The sequence below is a fragment of the Mobula birostris genome, chromosome 8 (genome assembly GCF_030028105.1).
Source record: "Mobula birostris isolate sMobBir1 chromosome 8, sMobBir1.hap1, whole genome shotgun sequence".
Classification (NCBI taxonomy): Eukaryota; Metazoa; Chordata; class Chondrichthyes; order Myliobatiformes; family Myliobatidae; genus Mobula; species Mobula birostris.
In genome coordinates this window covers 144,244,606-144,253,778 of record NC_092377.1, presented here as the reverse complement: position 1 = coordinate 144,253,778, position 9,173 = coordinate 144,244,606, and positions in this window count along the sequence as shown.

Here is a 9,173-nt window from a genome sequence, read left to right as displayed (position 1 = left end):
ACTTCACACTTATCTAGAATGAACTCCACCTGCTACTTCCCTGCCCAGTTCTGCGTCCTATTGATGTCCCGGTGTAATCTTTGACAACTCTCCAGTCTATCCACAAAACCCCAACTTTTGTGCCATCAGCAAACTTGACAACCCTCTTTTTTTACTTGCTGATCCACGTAATTTATAAAAAATAACGAAGAGGGCAGGTTCCAGAACAGATCACTGCGGAACACCACTTGTTATCGCCCTCCATGCAGAATAAGAACCATCTGCAACCGGCTTTCCTTTCTGAAGCCAACCAGCTCTGGATCCACAAAGCAAGGTCTTCGTAAACCTCATACATCGTTACTCTCTGAATTAGCCTCGCATGGAAAACTATATCAAGTGCGTTACTAAAATACTTATACAGTACATCCACTGCTCTACCTTTCTCAATGTGTTTTGTTACATCCTCAGGATAATTCAGTCAAGTTCATAAGGCATAACTTGCACTAGACAAGGCCATGTTGACTATGCCTAATCTGATTATGTCTCTGTAAATGCTCATAAATCCTGCCTCTCAGGATCTTCTTCAATAACTTGCCCGCCACTGAAGTAAGACTCACTGGTCTATTATTCTGTGGGTTATCTCTACACCCTTTCCTGAGCAAACGAAACAAATATTTGCAACCTTTCATTCCTCTGGTTCTTCTCCCGTCTCTGCCGAGGATAAATAACTGCCAGAGGCTCAGCAATCTCCTTCCTCGCTTCCCACATTAGCTTAGGGTATAACTCATCCAGTCCCGGCGACTGATCTAACAATTCATTTCAAAATCTCCAGCTCATCCCCTTTGCTAATATCTATACAATTAATTATTTCAGTCCGCTGTAAGTCATCCGCACAATTGCCAAGGTCTTTTTCACTGGTGAATACTGGAGCAAAGCATTATTTAAAGATCTCCGCTGCCTCCTCCGGCCCCAAGCACACGTTTCCATTCTCGTTCCTGATTGGTCTTATTCTCACGCGACTCATCCTCTTGCACCTCACATACTTGTAGAATGACTTGGAGTTTCCTTAAGCCTGCTCGCCAAGGCCTTCTCGTAGATATTTCTGGCTCTCCTAATTTGATTTTTGAGCTCTTTTCTGGCACCTTTGTAACTTTCTAGAGCTGTATCAGTAAGTTATTTTCTTGAATCCTTCGTAAGGTTTGTTTTTTTTTCTTAATTAGATGTTCTTCATCATTTGTAAACTGTTATTTTTATTATATACGACCACCCCTTCCTGCCTCAATCAATACACCAATTGCAGAACGCAATGCAAATATTCTCTGTACATTTATCACATTTCTGCCATGTATTTCTCGAAGAATGTCTGCTCCCAATTTATGTTCGCAAGCTTCTGCTAATAACATAATATTCCCCCGACTAAATTGAATGGTTTCTCAAATTGTCTGCTTCTATCCCTCTCCAGAACTACGATAAAGCAGGTAGAATTGTGATCATTACCTCCAAAACTCTCTCCCACCGAGAACAGGTTCATTTCATAATATTAGGTCAGGTACTGCCTGTCCTCCAGTTGGCTTATCTGCATATCGCGTTACGAAACAGATCTTGGAAAGGTGTAATAGTAACAGAGATGTCGTGATGTTGAAAGTTTAATTTCCCATATATCGATTGGCATCTCCCTGGAGCAGGGCTGTCAGACTCATTTTAGGTCAGGAGCCGGATTCGGCAAAATGCGACTTTATGCGAGCGCACGCGAGTGTGCTCCCATAGCTTTCGTTGCCTTCGTCTTTTCAACCTGCTCTCATGTGTCTCAGTCACTGCTGTAACTACAAGTAGTTCACTTTACGAATTTCGTTTCTTACGAAGAACATTGCATAGCAAACATTATTTTTTTTATGATTGGTATTAACTTACAGTCGTAGGTTACAAGAAAGTTGTGATGAGAGAGAGAAAATAAAAAAAAAACAATACTATTTTGGCTAACGTTGTTTTGGGAGCCACACCCTTTCCAATAATAAACTATTTGAAATCGAATATTAGCAGACTCAAATGTAGTCCTAACGAAACAAATTGCAAATGTAGGCTACACAACTGCAACAAATTTTATTAGCCAGCTTGCAGCAATCAATCTCAGACAATAAACAGTTAGCCTCTATTTCTTTTATTGAAGTTATCACATTTATAATAATAGAATATTCAGAAAATGCATGAATCACAATAGGATCAATAAAGTATATCTATCTATCTATGTATCTATCTATTTATCTATCTATTATGACACTCAATATTTCATAATGCATTTTCTTACATGTCACAGTGCATCGAACAATGTCACTCATTTTTTTACTTGCTGCTTCCAGACACCTGACAACTCTTGGCTTTAGCCGGCCTGTTAACGTCAGGGACCAGTTTCTGGGCAGTCGTGATTTTGATAATGTCATTTAGATGTCTGTGTGTCAGCTGCGAGAGCAGTTCGGATTTGCTTAATGTTCATTATGGAGAACGCCTGCTCACAGAGATATGTTGTCGCGAACATGCAAAGCATATTTGAGGCAAAGTTTGTACATTGATACCAGGTATTGATAGAAAGAGTCCAAACCCACAGTCTCAATTTTATATTTCAAAGCTGATTTTACACTGAATTTCAATGAGTTCCACCTGCCGGTTCCACCATCTGATGCTCCGTTGACGACAAACGGTGAGCCAAATAGTTAAAATGCCTTCTCAAATTCGCCGCAGAATAGCAGTTAATAATTAGGCCTACAGACCAATCTAAGTTAAGTCACCAGAAATCCACAAAGGTAAATAGACTCATGTGAGATGTGGCAGTCTTGGGGGGACGCCCCTTTCCCGCAGAGTCACATGGGCCAGAAGCGCAAATGGCTGGGCGATCTGGAAACCGTGTAAGGATTCTGGAGCAGCAGATGGATGACCTTCGACTCATAAGGGAGAATGAGGCAGTCATAGATGAGAGCTATAGGGAGGTAGTCACACCTAGGCTGTCGGAAGCAGGTCGTTGAGTGACAGTCAGAGGCGGGGCTGGGAAGGTGAGCAGACAGGAAGTGCAGAGCACCCCTGTAGCCATGCCCCTGAGTAATAAGTTTACCGCCCTGGATACTGTTGGCGGGGACGACCGACCAGGTGGGAGCCATGGTGGCAGGGCCTCCGGCACTGAGACTGACACGGTGGTTCAGAAGGGTGGGACGGAGAAGGGGAGAGCTGTGGTCATTGGAGACTCTATAGTCAGGGGAGCAGATAGGAGCTTTTGTGAACGTGAGAGCGACACCCACATGGTTTGTTGCCTCCAGGGTGCCAGGGTCCAGGATGTCTCTGACCGGGTGCACGACATCCTGGTACGAGAGTGAAAGCAACCAGAAGTCGTGATACATGTTGGTACCAACGACATAGGCAGGAAGAGGGATGAGGTCTTGAAGTGTGAGTTACGGGAACTAGGCAGAAGGCTGAAGAACAGGACCTCAAGGGTGGCGTTCTCAGGATTGCTGCCAGTGCTACGTGACAGTGGTGGTGAGAATTCGAGGAGATGGCAGTAGAATGCGTGGCTGAGAGTTGGTGCAGGGAGCAGGGTTTTAGATTTTTTGGATCACTGGGGAAGGAGGGACCTGTACAGATCGGATGGGTTGCACCTGAACCCGAGGGGGAGCAATATCCTTGCAGGTAGGTTTTATGGCATGGCTCAGGAGAGTTTAAACTAACTTGCAAGGAGGATAGGACCCGGAGCAATAGATCAGTGAAAGAAGTGCATGGAGTAAAGCCAGATCTCACATATAGAGAGGATTTGAGGAAAGAGAAGCAGAATAAACGGTGTAAAGGTAGTAAGGCAGAACTGCTAAAATGTTTATAACTCAATGCAAGAAGCATCAGGAACAAAGGTGATGAACTGAGAGCTTGGATACATACATGGAATTATGATGTAGTGGCCATTACAGAGACTTGGCTGGCACCAGGGCAAGAATGGATTCTCAATATTCCTGGATTTCAGTGTTTTAAAAGGGATAGAGAGGGGTGGAAAGGAGAGGAGGGGTGGAATTACTGGGCAGGTATACTATTACAGCTGCAGAAAGGGTGGGCAATGTAGCAGGATCCTCGTTTAAGTCAGTATGGGTGGTAGCCAGGAACAAGAAGGGAGCAGTTACTTTATAGGGGGTATTCTATATGCCCCCGGTAGCAGCAGAGATACAGAGGAGCAGATTTCGGAAAGGTGCAAAAATAACAGGGTTGTTATCATGGGTGACTTTAACTTCCCGGATATTGATTGGCACTTGATTACTTCCAATGGTTTACATGGGACAGAAGCAGTTCTTCCATATTCCACGTTACTACTGTTCTGACGATGAACGTCTTAATGTTTGTCATAATAATATGTAATGTAAAATATCGTAACGTAACAGAGGCAAAACAATGTTTCCTTGGTCCACAACATCCACCCCACCAATCCCCGTATTCAATTATGTATCCTTCCATTTTCTTATCCCGAAGAAAATTCTAGTCTCAGACATGCACCTCTCTATTCCATGATCGTTTCCCATCACCAGCGCCCCTACTTTTAGAAATTCAGTGGAATATATCCATTTCCCTAGCCGTGCCTGTGCATTGCTACTCATCTACTGTTCACTACCGACTTCTCCGAGCGGTAATTGTTTTTATTTAGTTAAACTAAGCATAGCCGACATTTCGTTTCCCGAAAAGAAACATCTTTCCAGTTGGTGTACGGAAATGTGTTGATGACCTTTGTACAAAACGTGTATTAATCAGAGTACAAACAAATTCGCCTAGTGAGCGGTAATAATCCATTTGAAGGGAGACTGGAAATCTGGTACAATGGGACCTGGAGAACAGTGTGTTCCAGCAACCCCGATGCCATATCAGCGGAAATCATCTGTAAACAAATGTAATGTGCACCATTAAAATATGTTTATCCTGGCTCATATCAATATGAAAAGGGATATAGACCCATATGGTTGGATGGCATCGAAGATTCATCGCACCAGTCGACCCTTTGGCAGTGTGCACAGCAGCGGTGGGGAAAACACAAATGTGACCATACCGATGATTTAGGTGTTGTATGCCAAGGTAAAGATGGACTTTCTTTCTATTTTGTCAATTTGTATTTTAAAAGTCATGCATGACTATACCGACATAATTAATTTGTCAATAGTAGACAACATGCCGGAATGAATCAGTGAAGAGCCCTGCAAAAAATGAATGATTGGCCCTTTGACTCGACAACAGGTAATTGACATGACAAATTGAAGCTTCTCTGACAGATTAAGAACACTTGTATTAAGAACACTGCAGGGAAAACAGGGTTCCCCTGTGACCATTCCCCTCAACAGCAAGTATACTGCATTGGATACTGTTGGGGGGGATGACTTACCTGGGACAAGCTGTAGTAGCCGGATCTCTGGCACTGAGCCTGGTTCTGCAGTGCAGAAGGGAGGGTGGGAAAAAGAGGAGAGCGGTAGTGATAGGGGATCGATAGTTAGAGGTGCAGAAAGGGGTTTCTGTGGTCGTGACATAAAATCTAGGATGGTTTGTTGCCTCCCTTGTGCCAGGGTCAAGAATGTCTCGGATCGCTTGCATGACATTCTGAAGTGGGAGGGTGATCAGCCAGATGTCGTGGTGCACATCGGTATCAATGACATAGCAAGGATGAGTGAGGAGGTCCTGGAGATTGAGTATAAAGAGCTTGGTAGGAAGTTGAAAAGCAGGACTTCGAGGGTGGTAATCTCAGGATTTCTACCTGTGCTACGTGCCAGTGAGGGTAGGGGTAGGATGCTCTGAAGGATGAACAAGTGGCTGAGGAACTGGTGTAGGGGCAGGGTTTCAGATTTCAGGATCATTGGGATCTCTTCTGGGGCAGGTGGGACCTGTACAAGAGGGACGGGTTAAGTTTGAACTACAGGGGTACCAATATCCTTTCAGGGAGGTTTGTTAGTGCTATTGGGGAGGCTTTAAACTAGATTTGCAGGGGGATGGGAACTAGAGTGCCAGAGCTGACAGTGTGGCTGGGCTGAAAATAAATTATGTTAGAAGTTCAAGCAAAGCCGCAAATAGAAAGGTTGTGAGTGGTGGTAAAAATCTTCTGAGGTTTATATATTTCAATGCTAGGAGTATTGCGGGGAAGGCGGACGAGTTGAGAGCGTGGATTGACACGTGGAATTATGACGTTATAGCAATTAGTGAAACTTGGCTACAGGAGGGGCTGGACTGGCAGCTTCATATTCCAGGGTCGCAATGTTTCAGATATGATAGAGGCAGAGGAATGAAAGGTGGGGGAGTAGCATTGCTTGTGAGGGAAAATGTTACAGCAGTGCTCAGGTAGGACGGATTAGAGGGCTTGTCTACTGAGTCCTTATGGGTGGAGCTGAGAGACAGGAAAGGTATGGCCACATTAGTGGGGTTGTATTACAGACCACCCAAGAGTCAGCGAGGATTGGAAGAGCAAATCTGCAGAGAGATAGCAGGCAACTGCAGGAAACATAAAGTTGTGGTGGTAGGGGATTTTAATTTTCCATATATTGATTGGGACTCGCATACTGTTAGGGGTCTACATGGTTTAGAGTTTGTAAAATGTGTTCAGGAAAGTATACTAACTCAATATATAGAGGGATCAACTAGAGGGGATGCAAGATTGGATTTCCTGTTAGGAAATGAGTTAGGACAAATGGTGGAAGTCTGTGTAGAGGTGCACTTTGGTTCCAGTGATCATAACACCTTAGTTTCAACTTGATACTGGACAAGGATAGATCTGGTCCTAGGATCGAGGTTCTGAACTGGAAGAAGGCCACATTTGAAGAAATGAGAAATGATCTAAAAAGCGTGGATCGGGACAGGTTGTTCTCTGGGAAGGATGTGATCGGTAAGTGGGAAGCCTTCAAAGGAGAAATTTTGAGAGTGCAGAGCTTGTATGTTCCTGTCAGGATTAAAGCCAAAGTGAACAGGTATAAATAACCTTGGTTTTTCAATGGATATTGCAACTCTGATGAAGAAGAGAGAGTTGTACGACATGTATAGGAAACAGGGAGAAAAGAAGGTGCTTGAGGGGTATAAAAAGTGCAAGAAAATACTTAAGAAGGAAATCAGGAGGGCTAAAAGAAGACATGAGGTTGCCTTGGCAGTCAAAGTGAAGGGTAATCCAAAGAGCTTTTACAGGTATATTAAAAGTAAAAGGATTATAAGGGATAAAATTGGTCCTCTTGAAGATCAGAGTGCTTGACTATGTGCGGAACCAAAAGAAATTGGGGGAGATCTTAAATGTTTTTTTTTTTTTTTTTTTGCATCTGTATTTACTAAGGACACTGGCATGAAGTCTATGGAATTAAGGGACACAGGTACTGAAATCATGGGAACTGTACAAATTGAAAAGGAGGGGGTGCTTGCTATTTTGAGGAAAATTAAAGTGGATAAATCTCCAGGACCTAACAGGGTATTCCCTCGGACCGTGAAGTAAGACTAGTGTTGAAATTGCAGAGGTCCTGGCAGAAATATTTAAAATGTCGGTTTTCACCGATGAGGTGCTGGAGGATTGGAGAGTGGCTCATGTTGTTCCGTTGTTTAAAAAACAAAGATCGAAAAGTAATCCGGGAAATTATAGACCGGTAGGTTTGACGTCCGTAGTGGGTAAGTTATTGGACGGAGTACTAAGAGACAGAATCTACAAGCATTTGGAGAGACAGGGACTTATCAGGGAGAGTCAACATGGCTCTGTGCATGGTAGGTCATGTTTGACCAATCTATTGGAGTTTTTCGAAGAGGTTACCAGGAAAGTGGATGAAGGGATGGCAGTGGATGTTGTCTATATGGACTTCAGTAAGGCCTTTGACAAGGTCCGGCAAGGGAGGTTAGTTAGGAAAATTCAGTCGCTAGTTATACATGGAGAGGTGGTAAATTGGATTAGACATTGGCTCAATGAAAGAAGCCAAAGAGTGGTAGTACAGAATTACTTCTCAGTGTGGAGACCTGCGACTAGTGGTATGCCACAGGGATCAGTGCTGGGTCCATTGTTATTTGCCATCTATATCAATGATCTGGATGATAATAAGTGGTAAATTGGTCCAGCAACTTTGCTGATGATACAAAGATTAGAGGTGTAGTAGAGAGTGAGGAAGCTCTTCAGAGCCTGCAGAGCGACTTGGACCAGCTGGAAAAATGGGCTGAAAAATGGCAGATGGAGCTTAATACAGACAAGTGTGAGGTATTGCACTTTGGAAGGACAACCCAATGTAGAACATACAGGGTAAACGGTGAGGCACTGAGGAGTGCAATAGAACAGAGTGATCTGGGAATACAGATACAAAATTCCCTAAAAGTGGCGTCACAGGTAGATAGGTTCGTAAAGAGAGCTTTTGGTACATTGGGCTTTATTAATCGAAGTATTGAGTATAAGTGCTGGAATGTTGCAATGAGGTTGTATAAGGCATTGGTGAGGCCGAATCTGGAGTATTGGGCCACCAAATTACAGGAGGGATATTAATAAGGTTGAAAGAGTGCAGAGAAGGTTTACAAGCATGTTGCCGGGACATGAGAAACTTAGTTACAGAGAAAAGTTGAATAGGTTAGGAATTTACTCCCTGGAGCGTAGAAGAACTGGGGAGATTTGATAGAGGTATGTAAAATTATGATGGGTATAGATGAAATGAATGCAAGCAGACTTTTTCCACTGGGGCAAAGGGAGACAAAAAAACAGAGGACATGAGTTAAGGGGGAGAGGGGAAAAGTTTAAAGGGGACATGGCGGGGGGGTTTCTTCACACAGAGAGTGGTAGGAGTATGGGATGAGCTGACAGACGAGGTGGTAAATGCGTGTTGTCTTTTTAACATTTAAGAATAAATTGGACAGATACACGGAAGGGAGGTGTGTGGAGGGATATGGTCCGTGTGCAGGTCAGTGGCACTAGGCAGAAAATGGTTCGGCACAGCCAAGCAGGGCCAAAAGGCCTGTTTCTGTGCTGTAGCTTTTCTATGGTTTCTAATGTTGCCTTTAGAGCTGCAGTAAGGTTATACTTTGCTGTATTTTGCCCACTAACGAATTCTGGCAGCACGACTATGAGTCGTGTTTTTACCGTGATTCTTATGGATGCTGCCAAAGCGATATAGTAGGTGTGTACCTTCCATTGTTAAACAGAAGATACACGAAATTAATAGGAATTAATTAAGCTAACTGTAATCGTAACAGAC